This window comes from Nuphar pumila, chromosome 4 (genome assembly GCF_984573655.1).
Source record: "Nuphar pumila chromosome 4, dmNupPumi1.hap1.1, whole genome shotgun sequence".
NCBI lineage: Eukaryota > Viridiplantae > Streptophyta > Magnoliopsida > Nymphaeales > Nymphaeaceae > Nuphar > Nuphar pumila.
The window spans coordinates 95,288,783-95,300,094 of NC_143252.1; positions in this window are offsets into that span (position 1 = coordinate 95,288,783).

Here is an 11,312-nt window from a genome sequence, read left to right on the forward strand (position 1 = left end):
GCACTCTTAATTACAGCATCTACCGATGAACCATTGCAGCAACAGTTTGAGCTGATTTCATCGAAGTAATGCTAGGGCGCAATGCCCCTGCCCAGTCCGGAGTTCTAATAGTGTTGTGAAGTCCCCTGTTGTTCAGCAGTAGGAAACCTCAACAATTATACCATCAACAAATCTTTTTGCCAATATCTACAGTCACTTGAACCAGTCATAATCTTGTACACTCACATTATGCACGGTATGGGCTACACCTTAATCTGTTACACCTGCAATTTTCCTCATGCACAGCACCTGTAATATCCTTTTACACTTCACATAGCCCACACTTATCACCATGTTTTCACAGTTTTACCATAACCTCATTACCATCACCCTACCGTTCACAATAATATCATTCATCTTTTCAGTAGAACTTCTCACCTACATTTTCACAATGCATCATGTGCCTACCATGTATTGCATATAGCATAGGCACCTCTTCATGACTATGAAGGTGATCATATGTCTATCAAAATCAGCATGATTTGCTTCTGTATTTCTATATTCTTGTTAAGTCCTAACCCTATTTTGCAGAAATTATGTGGAAAATATGGTTTTTCCTTCTTAAGTTAAAAGCTTTTGTAATTCTAAATTCAATTCAAATTTGTAATAGCTAGGCATTAATGAGAATATTTACATTCATGCGCTAGCATAAAATGTATGAGCATGTAAATATATTTGTTTCATGTCACTTTTCTCTTTTATTGCAAAAAATCACGAATGGGAACACGAATGGCACGTGCACCATTCTAATAGGAGGTGATTAAATCCTAAGTTGATGATTTACATTAATGGTCATAGTCAGGGTGTGAACAAAACTTAAGATTTTCATCTTTTATGGAATAACATTGGATCCACACTGGATCCCTTTTCAAAAATCATCATATTTTCTAAATATTTTCTTCCTTTATCAAAGTTTAATTGAAAATTAGCTCAAAATATATATCAATGGCCATAGTCAGGATATATTGAGAGTTAATTTCGTTTTAAACTCTATAAAGGCACAAAAAATATGTTTTGTTCTTCACTTGAATTTAAATATGATTATTATATAATACATCTTATGACCATAGTCAAAGATGTATTATATCTTTAATCTTATTTCAATTCATTTGAAGAATAAGATATGCTTTTCAAAATCCAATTTCAAATTCTTTTAAATTCATTCATCATTTAGGATAGAATTGCATCATATCTTCAAATTATTTCAAAAAATCCAAGTGCTTTTGAGATAAATTTTCAAAATATCTTTTCAAATCCTTTTTCAAACTCTATTTCTCAATTCAAATTCATATTTTTCAAATTCTATCCTAAATTCTCATTTTCCATTCAAAATTCTTTATTTCTATCTTCAAACTCAAATCAATTTTAATTCCAAATTTCATTTGGATTTCCCAAATCCAATTCCATTTTCCAATTCTATCTTGATTTTCAATTTAAATTCTAAGTTCATTTTCAAAAATCCATCTTCTTCAGAGGTCTCAATTCCCTCTTTGAATTTCAGATTCAATTTCAGATTTTAAATTCAATCTCAATTTCAAGATTCATTTTCCATTTCAAGTTCTATTTCTAAATTCACTTCTCAATTCTATTTTTCAAAAAAGCTAAATTCATCTTCAAAATTCTGATTTGATCTCAATTTTAAATCCCATTCTTATTCTCAATTTTTTCTCTTTTATATTTTATTGAATTTTCCTTCTTCGAATCAAATTCAAATTCATTTCAAGGTTCTTATCTCAAAAATGAGTCCTACTTCAAAATTTCAGGTTATCTTCTTCGGTTCAGTGTAAATTTCCAAGTTTCCATCTATATTTCAAGGTTTTCAAATCAAGTTCAAATCTTTTGAAATATTTCTTAAAATCTTTTCAAAATCATCTCAGAATCACTTGAAAAATCCAAAATCTTCTGAATCATTCTTCCCAAAAGAGCATATGTTCTTGCATTCGCACAAGCATGATTCTTTGTGCATTTTAGACTTAGAATAAATTCTTAGATGATATTTTAGCAACGCAAAAAGGCATAAAATTCGATCCTTGGTTCGATTACCTCTGGTAAAGGCGTCAGGAACGATCGAACATCATACTGACGAGCGAATCCCGTCTCTCTATTTTTTTCCGCAAATTTTAAAAACGGAGGCAAGTGATTTTTAAAACATTTCTTTGGTCAAATGAGACCTTGCAAAAGAGCTCCTCTCTCTTCTTTCTTTTCTCATTCTCTCTTCCTTTCTGTCTTTTATTCCCCTTCAAAAGGGAATAGAGGCTAGAAAGGCAAAGAGAAGGAAAAAGAGGAACGAGAGGAAAAAAATTTGCATGACCACAGATATCCAGGACCAACATCAGGTCCTTGTATTGCGTCAGGCATAGTCTTCTACCAAGAGGGTGGATATCACTTCATTTTTCAACAACCAAGAGTCGGTTGATGAGCCAGCAAAGGCGACAATAGAAGTCGCCAAGCAGATTCCCAGGATTCCAAGACGCTTCATCATGTCAGCTTCAAAGAAGGGTGAAATGTCAGAATAAGTTCAGAAGCCTATCACAACATTGTCGAACATCTCCATCCTGGATTTAACTCATGCTTCTCCTGAGCACCAACAAGTACTAGATGATCTGCTGCGAAAGATCAAGGTCAAGCCCAACACAACCCCGCAGGATATGGCACAGATTGTCAATCAAGCAATGACAAACGCACCAATAACCTTTTCGGATGAGGATTTGCCAAAACCTCATATATTTTACAACAATGCTTTGTACATAGTGGTGCGAACCAGGGGCATGACAGTCTCTCATGTACTCGTCGATGGAGGCAGCAGCCTCAATATTTGTCCGGAGATGACAGCCAAGGCCTTGGGCCTGAAGGAAGAAGAATATACCCCATATTCGATAACGATATACGATTTTGACAACCATGGGCATACAGCCAAGGGAAAGATTTTCCTTGAGATTTTCATCAACTATTTAGTGTATACCGTGTTGTTCCACGTGGTGAATGTGCCGCCCACATACAATCTTCTTTTGGGACATACTTGGATTCATAATGCCAATGTCGTTCCCTCTACTCCTCACCAATGCATAAAGTGGTCAAAAGGAGGCATGATCACCACAGTCTTGGGGAAAGATCCAGAAGAGAGACTCCCACAATCCATGATTCCCCATCCTACTTTCACTGCTGACATCCCAAGCATCCGGAAAGTTGATGAAATCAACTTGAGTGACAGACTAGATATGCTAAAATTGAAGGAGGTCCAGCCAGCAGAGAATGTCACGTCAGTGGTCCAGTGGCAGGGACCTCACTTCTACAAGATTGGAGGATGCCTCAATTGTGCTTCTCTCAAAGATCATCCTCTCTTCCCTCAATTCTCGAAAGTCAAGAAGGGATTCAATCTTTTGATGAAGCATGACTATCAGCCCTTCAGGGGTCTCGGGAAGAACGAGGATGGTATTTTGGAGCCAATCATCCCCGGTCAGCATGTCGCCGACGCAGAATTGAGATTCACTGGTCAGTCATCAGGCAGAGGGACTACCTTCATCAAAAAGGCAAAGTGAAGACAATGCCTTTGTTTTCTGTTCTCTTTTCCTATTTTTCTATCATCTTGTAGGGACAACCCAGTCCCAGTCTTTTTTGTTCAAATCATCTGTAAATATCAAAGTTGCTCAATCAATGAAATTTTGATCTCCTCTTCATATCTTGGCATACCTGATTCTTTGCTTATATCTTTGTCTATGGCATTATTCTCTGCTTCTGTACAAAAGGCCATTTTGAATCTCTTACTTTTTGTAAAAAAAAACCTTCATTGCGCTTTTTAGGATTGCCGAATCATGGCTCCTAAAATGCTCAAAAGGCTCGTTATCAATCCCAATTTTTATTAAGTAATTCCAAACCAGCCAGAATATGCAAGGCAAAGGTAGGGGCAGGAGTCAGCAAGATGACAGAACAGATTAAAGAGCTAGCAGAGTTTGACTCAACAATTCAAGAGTTGCCAGTATTCAGAAGCAGGATGAACCATCGCCATTGGTTCAGGATCTGATAGAAGATGTCAATATTGGCTCAGAAGATGACCCGAAGATCCTCAAGATTGGCTCCAGCTTATGTTTAGATGAGAAGGAAAGGCTCATCCATTTTCTCAAGCAACATCAAGAAGTCTTCGCTTGGACTTATGAGGATATGCCAAGCTTAGATCCTAAGTTGGTCGAGCATCGTCTTGTGTTGAAGTCAGATTTCAAGCCAGTCAAGCAGAAACTCAGGAAAATGGATCCCCTAGTGGCACCACAAGTTAAAGAAGGACTTGAGGAGTTGTTAAAGGTAGGGTTCATTCGGACTATTGACTATCCAGATTGGTTGGCAAACATTGTGGCAGTTCTAAAAAACAATGGCAAAGTCCGAATCTGCATCGATTTCAGGGATCTGAACAAAGCTACCCCAAAAGATGATTATCCACTCCCCAACATCGATCTTATGATCGACAACACGACTGGTCACACCATGTTTTCCTTTATGGATGGATATTCAGGCTATAATCAAATCAAATTGGCCACTCGTGACCAATCAAAAACGTCTTTTACCATGCCTTGGGGCACATTTTGCTACACAGTCATGTCGTTTGGGCTCAAGAACGCTATGGCAACCTACCAAAGAGCAATGACAGTTATTTTTCATGATCAGATGCACAAGAACATGGATGCCTATGTGGATGACATCCTGGTTAAGTCCAAATAAGGAGAGGATCATCTCGATGCTCTCAGCCAAGTCTTTAAAAGACTCATTCTGTACAAGCTCAAACTCAATCCATAGAAATGCGTCTTCGGATTAGAGTCAGGTAAACTGCTTGGCTTTATGATCATCAAGAAAGGTATAGAAGTGGATCCTTCTAAGGCAAAAACAACCATTGATATGCCACCACCAACCAATCTTAGAGAACTGAGGAGCCTTCAAGGGCACATTCAGTCGATTCGCCGCTTCATCTCTAATTTGGCCATGAGATGCGAGCCCTTTATCATTTGTTGAGAAAAGAAGTGAAATTTGAATGGGGATCAGAATGTCAGCTTTCGTTTGAGCGCATCAAGCAGTATCTCCTCAATCCACCTGTTCTGAAGCCACTAAAACTTGGAAAACCCCTTCTCTTGTATATTTTCGTCAACCAGAATGCTTGTGGTGGATTTCTTGCACAGTTGTTATCATCACAAAATTTTTCCCCTCCCTTGCGAGAGAGAAACGAATTTTGCGAATCAAACTCGACCAAAGTTTTGAAAATGGTTTTAAAAATTAACTCGCCTCCGTTTTAAAAATTTGCGAGAAAATTCCGTGGAATGGGATCCGCCTGTTGGTACGAGGTTCAACCGTTCCTGGCGCCTTTACTAGGGGTAATTGAACCAAGGACCAATTATGTGCTTTAACTCGACTCAAATAGCTAAATTATGCTCTATTTTTCCTAGAATGCACAAAGAATCAGGCTTGTGCTATGAAATTTTGAAAATAATGCAAGTTTGAGAAAATATGATGTTTGCTATGGAAAATTGAAATATGCTTGAAAATTGATTGGAAAAGTACTTGAAAATTGAATTCCTGGGAAAATCATTAAAGTTCATTGGAAATCAGAAATTTGCATTGGAAAATGAATACTCAGGAAAACTTTTAATTTGGAAAATCGATTTTGAGATTTAGATTGCTTTTCTGAGGAAATGGATTTGAGAATTCTGAGAAACTCAAGAAATTCATTGGAAAAGGATTTCTGAAAAGGAAAATGAATTCTCAAGAAAACGGGAATTCTGAGAAGATCGATTTCTGAAAACTTAGGATTTTGAAATTTGAAAATGTTAAAACATTGGAAAATCTTCATTTGAACTTGGGAAATGCTTTGAAATGTCATTTGAAAACTAAGGATTCTGAGAAAATCAAATCCTAAGAAAGACTTGGAAATTCTTGGGAAAACTGATTTTTCTGTAATGGAATTGGGAAATGATTTGGAAAATGATGCAATTTGAATGATATGAATGAATGAATATGAATTTGAAAAGGGAATTTCATTGAGTAATTGGGAAATCCTTTTAAAACTTTGAGAAATGCAATGCATTTTGAAGTTAGCCTAAGAGTGTAGGTTGAATGTGGCTGATATAAAGATCATAAATATTGGTTTTCTTCGTATTCTGACTATGGCCATAAATACGAATCCCACCGAGTTTATAAACTCCATAAAAGCTTGTGCACGTGCCATTCGTGTGAACCATACTTGATTTGAAATAAATGCACATGGATCATACATCAGATATTGGAATTTTGTAGAAATTAAACTATATGCAATGCAGTCCTATTCTAAGTAGAAAAGTAACTCTTATTCCAAATTATTACATTTGATATTACATTGAATTGAAATAAAAAAATAAAACTAAGTCTTCTTCTTGAATATTCCTGCAAAACTAGAAAACAAGGTTATCACAAAAATGTAGGTTTTTCTGAATTTATCCAAAAATATGGAAAATTATCGAATATTATTCAGATATAAACCCAAATTCATACCCCCTTTGATATAAACATGATAAATAATGAATAAATTTTGAAAATAAACTTTGAAATTCGAAATTGGGGTCAAAATGACCAAAATACCCCTGATGACCTGGAAATCAAGTTTTTTTGAAAGAAATTTTATAAATTTTGGAATTTTGAAAATCAAATGAAATAAATCAAATACAATATGATGAAATATGATGAAATGCATGAAAATTTATGGAATTAGAAATTGAAATTTCAAAATTTAGGTCAAAATGACCAAAATACCCTTGATAACAAGACTATGGCCTTGAAACCAGGGTTTTCTGAAATAAATTGTGCAAAAATGAAAAATGTGAAATGCAAATGACATTGAAATTAACCCTAATATAATTATATATGCTCATGTACATGATAAAAACCTTAAAATGACGAAAATATCATAAAATATCAAATTTAACTTGATTTTCGCTTCTAAACTTAAAGATAAACTAACACATGGAGAAAATGAACTTGGAATTAAGCCAAATTTGGCATGGACACCTAAAATATCCCTAAAAACAGAATGGAGCTCGAAAATTTAATTTTTTTGTATTTTTAAATATGGAAATTCAAGTAAAAACCCTAAATTTTGTGATTTTTTCCTAAAATGTTGATTCTAAAGGCGTTTTAGGATATCAAACTTCAAAAACAATTTCCCAAATTTTATGTGGTGACAGAGGACAGTACGGCAAGGCTTTTTGCCTTTTACACTTTCTAGTTTTGACCTATGGTCTGAGCTGTGCCACTCCGGCAAGTCGGATCGGAATCCGGCGACTCTAGTAAATGAAGGAAACAAACAGGTTTTGGTAGAAAATGTGAGAAAAATAGTAAACAGATGTGAAAAAGTCTGAAATTGTGGAAAAATGTTTCTGACAAACAGATGAAAATTTTGTTTTTTTACAGAACTGGGATTCGGGTTACAGTGTGGAAAGGGCACGCTGTTATCAGAGACCTAAACCTCTGGAATTTCGGGATATTGAAATCTGTCAGACAGAAAATAAAATTTTGGGAAAAATAATGAAACAGTTCCCAAAATTCCCAAATTTTGGGACATGACATAAAAACATGTTAGAAACAACTTTCATGTTTAACGTTTTTGTGTAATGGCTATGGATTGGGTGGACTTGGGGCTTTAGGGTCTGTCTATACCCTGACAAAGAAAAATAGAGGTTTTCCCAAGGAGCTGGGAAATCCGATTTTTTACAGAGGTCAAAACTAACTGGAAAAACCTCAAAATTTCCCGATCATAGTAGATTTGATTATAAATCCACTGTGATTTTTGGAAGACGATTTGAATCTCCCACAGGGGTGATTTTATGGGTTCTTGTTTGCTAAAGCAGAAACTGAAAATTTCTGGAAATGTGAAATCCTGGTTTGGGATTTGATTTATTTGAGAAGGTTTTGAAATCCAAATTGTACTGGGTTTTTTTCAAGGTATCAGCAACAACCATGTGCATCCATGATAAAATTTTCATAATTTATCATAACGAATTCCTACATAAAATAATGGATATACGGATAGAATATTAACTTAACTTTAATGAAATCAGAATAACACCTAAGCAAAACATAAATCTAACTAGCATGATGTTTAAAGTATGTAACTAATCATGGAAAATAACAAAAATAAAAAAGAAAAGTAAGAAGGGATATTAACCATTTTTTTTTTATGTTGGCCGTAGAGATAAGGGATTCCATCCATAGAACAGATGGATCATATCATCCGGTAGCACTTTTATTGAAATATCATATATTTAAAGAAATAAATATTGATGAAATGGGAGTCATACCTTGGATTCCACCTTGTAACAGATAGATTGACTGCAGCCTTGAACCTTGCTGGAAGAAAGTATTTTTGAGATGGGTTGTAGCCAATGGAGGGTGCTGATGGTGCTTTGAAGGAGGAGTTGGGAGGAAAAGGCTGTTGCTGAAGCTCCTTGGTAAAGGTGGTTGTAGGGGGAGTTGAGGCTTGAGAGGCAGCCGTGAAGGAGAGAGGGAGAGAGAGAGACCCATCGTAAGCCCCCTTTGTTTTTTTTTTTGTTTTTTTTGTTCTTCCTAACTTAGGTCCTAATAGGATCTTTTCTAAGTCCTTGATAGAAAAATGAGAGAGAGATACGTGAATGGTTGGCAAGAGGGAAAGGAAGGGAAGAAGGAAAGAAGGGAAGGAAAAGGAAAGAAGAGGAAGAAGAAAAGGAAAAAAAAAAAGAAAGAAAAGAAAAAAAGAAAAGGAGGGAAAAGGAAAAGGGAAAGAAAATAAGGAAAAAAAAATGAAAAGTGGGGCTGGAGGCTTGGTTGACCCCCTTGTGGGTGCCACCTCTCTAAAATGAAATAAATAAATAAAAATCAATAAAAACAAAAACAAACAAATAAAAAGAATCTTTTTTTGTTTTTTTAAAAAAACAGAAATGTAAATGAATGGGAGATCTCAGAACGGGTCCAAATTTCAATTTTGAAATTCATTTTGAAGAATAGAGGGGTAAAATAGTCTTTTCAGAAAGTTTCTAGACGAAACGAGCTATTTTTGGCAGTTTTTTAAACGAGCTCGGATTTTGAAGTTCCATACCCCGTTGCGAAACAAATCTAGTGTAGAATTTGAAAATGTAATTTTGAAAGAAATCCAGATTGTTTTTCTCGAGAAAATGCTTCCAACTCTATTTTCAAACAAAATGAGCTATTTTTGGCAGTTTTTTAAATGAGCTCAGATTTTGAAGTTCAATACCCTGTTGCGAAGCAAATCCAGTGTAGAATTTGAAATTTTGATTTTAAAAGAAATTCATATTGTTTTTCTCGAGAAAATACTTCCAAATTTATTTCCAGACGAAATGAGCTATTTTTGGCAGTTTTTGAAACGAGCTCGGATTTTGAAGTTCAATACCCCGTTGCGAAGCAAATCCAATGTAGAATTTAAAAATGTAAGTTTGAAAGAAATTCAGATTGTTTTTCTTGAGAAAATGCTTCCAACTCTTTTTTCAAACAAAACGAGCTATTTTTGGTAGTTTTTGAAACAAGCTCGGATTTTGAAGTTCAATACCCCGTTGCAAAGCAAATCCAGTGTAGAATTCAAAAATTTGAGTTTGAAATAAATCCAAATTATTTTTCTTGAGAAAATATTTCCAAATTTAGACTCCTGGGGGTAAAAATGTCAATTTTGGAAACTCAGGGTTTGAAATTGATTTCTGAAAGCTTTTAAAACTCAATCTGGATTGAAATTTATAAAACTGGAGTTCTGGACTTCAAAAATGAAATGAAATGTTATGAAATGCTGAGAAATGATATGAAATGATGAGAAATGACATGAAATGCTATGCAAAATGCTAACCTTGAATAAAGAATTTTGGATGTCAGACCCCGATTGACACTTGTATCAGTTTAAAAAACATTAAAATTGATAAAATTTGCAAAATAGCTCAAGAAATGGTTTTCGGGACTCACTGGGTCAGAGTGACACTGAAAATTGGGGTTCGAGCTGGATTAAACTGAGATGAGATAGATTGAGCTGGGTTTTAGAGTTTCAGAACTCAAATGAACTGATCAGGCACTAACTCAACTGACCTTTCCAAGTTGCCATTTTTAGAAAAATCGTACGGAATGGTCTTTGGAGTGAAGTGAATTAAGAACTTGAGCTGGCTTTCAGCTAAAAAAAAAGTCAATAATACTGACATGAACTAAAATCGAAGCTCTAACACTAGCTCAATTGGCTGAACTCAGCTCAATTTCAGCTGAAATAGACTAAAATGGGCACCTGGACACTTGGAAATGGTTTTGAACTGAAACTGGAGCGCTTGAACTTCTAGTGAGCTCAAGTTAGACTCTGGAGAGTATGATTGACTATGAATGACTGACTCAGAGACAATTGGCTTGGATTTGAACAAGAAATGAGCTCATTTCTGAAGAAATGATCCCATTTTGGCAAGAATGATCAGAAATGAAAATGACTTTCTCACTGTGAGCTCAAATGAATTTGAAATGAATGATATTCTAAATGTTCTGAACTAACCAATGAGCTTAATTGACTCCGACTGACTGGGGTTCAGGATGACCTAGGGGTAAAATGGTAATTTTCCTAATGAAAAATGGGTAAAATGGTAATTTTCTGAAACTAACTCAGGGTTTGACTCCTACACTGACCTAACAGGGTTGGCACTGCACGAGGAGGGTTGTTTGAGAATGGATGTGGAAAATTTGGAGTGTTTACAGATGCCCTTCTTTGCTACTAAGCCGTCTTGAGGACGAGTTTAGTGGCAAAGAAAAACACACCAAATTTTGGCTATAAAAATGCCCCAGTTAGAAGGATCTGACTGGGTATGAAGAAATTAGCCGTGATGAAAATTATAGATATGAAATGGAGAATGAAGAAGAGAAATTTACTTCAAAAAGAAGTGAGATTCAGGTTTTGCCCTTAACCTAGATGGGACGAAAAATACCTCGTGCAGAAACAAAGCTCAGGTTTGACCCTTTACCTGACCGGGAAAATGAAATACCTCATCAAAGGAGGCTCAGGTTTGTACCCTTATCCTGATTGGGAGGAAAAAGAAATACCTCATCAAAGGAGGCTCAGGTTTGTACCCTTATCCTGATTGGGTGGAAAATGAATGGAATCCTCGAAGGAAGAAACCATGATGGAACCTTCGGATTTTCGCATAATGAATCCGATAGGGGTTTTGCAAAAGGATGAAATTGGGGTCCCTAAAGCTTGAAAAGGGGTTTGATTTTGGGCGCCTCATTGCTGAGACTAAATAACTTTTGAAATTGGT